This window comes from Alligator sinensis, unplaced genomic scaffold (assembly GCF_000455745.1).
Source record: "Alligator sinensis unplaced genomic scaffold, ASM45574v1 scaffold194_1, whole genome shotgun sequence".
NCBI classification, from domain to species: domain Eukaryota; kingdom Metazoa; phylum Chordata; order Crocodylia; family Alligatoridae; genus Alligator; species Alligator sinensis.
In genome coordinates, this window is record NW_005841945.1 from 1,330,418 (window position 1) to 1,332,427 (window position 2,010).

Here is a 2,010-nt window from a genome sequence, read left to right on the forward strand (position 1 = left end):
GGGGAGAGGGATGCGGGGCACCACTCCTCCTGCCTGGGGATTAGGTAGGGCAGGGCAGAGCAGAGGAAGAGTACAGGGCATGGGAAGAGCATGGGCTGCCCACGTGCGTATGTAATATATATGTGCGTGTGCTTGGCGCCCTCTGACCATGGCACCCTGGATGGTCGCCCATGTCACCCACCTCTAAAGCTGGCTCTGATGGCTGAATTCAAAGAAATAACACATCAGTGAATTGTGCACTTGGATATTTATTCAAACATTTCTCAGAGTCTATATAATGAGATTCTATTATTAGAATAGGGTTTCTTCTAAAATTTCTTGCCTAGAATAGGCAATAGTTTCCTAGGCATTATTTTTTCCTTGTAAACCTGGCGCACAGTCCTGTCTGTTATACTATACCAAATCAGCACTATTGCTATAGAAGGCCACACCATGGATGTCACAGAATCATAGAAAATCAGGGTTGGAAGAGACGCCATGTAGTCCAACCCTCTACTCAGAGCAGGATCATCCACCATTACTGCTGGATTTTTACCCCCTCAGTTTAATTGCACAGCTGCTTATTTCTTACATTCTGGAACATTTTCTAAGTGCAGCCATGCAAGTCTCTAATTATTAGGACTGGTCAGATTGGTTTGCATCAAAACTCAAATCTGGTTCCAACCTGAACCCTGCACTACCAGGCCTGCTACTGCTGGTCAGGCAGGGGGTGTGTCACCAGGGTGATACAGGGCTCACAGTGGCAAGGACCTTCCCCACCCCCTCTGGCCTGCCAGGCCAGATCCTGCCCACCGGGCCATGGAGGCTCTGGGAGGAGTGCAGCAGGGCAGGGAGCCTGAGCCTGAGCCTGAAGCACATAGCCCTCCCCCCACCCATCCTGTGCACAGATCTGGGGAGGGTAGACACACGTGCCTCCCATGCACCCCTGGGAGTGCACGCAGCAGTGAGGAACTGCCCACAGTCCCATTCTGCTCCCTGCTGGGCCCTGCGGCTGTGCATTCCAGTCCCAGGCCCCAAGCCCATGCACCACCTGGGCAGGGCAGCAGCCCCAGCCCCAGCCCCAACCCTGCCCAACTCCCTCCCTATGGGGGTCTCAATCCCACCCCCCTTCGGACTTACCTGCAGAAGCTGCTCTCCAAGCTGTCTGGCAGCCACGTGCATGTGAGCCTGTGCACATGCATGTGGCACCCCCTTCCTGACAGCCCTTCTCCTGCTCCCCTCAACCCCTGGCAGGCTGAAACTCTGCCAGCCTGCAGAGAGCTTTTGGCAAAAGTGGAAAATATGCGTGTTTGACTGTTAAAATGAGAAATCTGCATTTTTCTCATTTCAAAGGGAAAATCCAGAGTCCCCCCACCCCCACAATGTTTCTGTGGTAAATGGAAAACCCACTTCCCTGTATATGATGCAGAGAAGGCTGAAATTTTAATTGCCTTTTTTATTTTGGTTTTCACAAAAAGGGACAGTTCCCAGATGCTGAGTGCAGCAGGAAAGATTTTGAAGGTGGAAAACAGCCTAGAGGAGAAGAAAAACAGGCTAGAGATAACTTAGAGAATTTAGATGCTTTCAAGTTGGCAGGTTGCTGATGACACCAAGTTGGTGGTGCTGCAGATAGTCCAGAGGGTAGGGCTAGAATCCAGAATGGCCTGAATGGGCTGAAGAAATGGGCTGCAATCAGTCAGATAAGATTCAACAAGGACAAGTGCAAAATCCTGCACTTGCAGATGGAATAATTGCATGTGTAAATACAGACTGGGGAATGACTGAGTAGGATGCAGTACTCCAGAGAAAGACCTGGGGGTTGCAATAGACAATAAACCGAATAGGAGAGAATAGTGTTCTCTTGTTTAAAAAAAGCCTAGAGTATACTGGGTTATATTTACAGAAGCATCACGAACAATCAAGGGAAGTTATTCTTCTACTCTGTTCAGTACTGGTGAGGCTTCATCTGGAATTACTTGTCCAGTTTTGGGCCCCACACTTCAAGAAGGATGTGAACAGTTGGGAAAGAGG

At 49.8% G+C, this 2,010-nt stretch overlaps 1 protein-coding gene across 1 annotated transcript in view; it reads right to left on the reverse strand.

Annotated features, from left to right (window-relative positions):
• The window catches only part of GRID2 (glutamate ionotropic receptor delta type subunit 2), a 1,378,694-nt gene that overhangs the window by 424,039 nt on the left and 952,645 nt on the right, over positions 1-2,010 (reverse strand). The gene's annotated exons all lie outside the window — the stretch shown is intronic.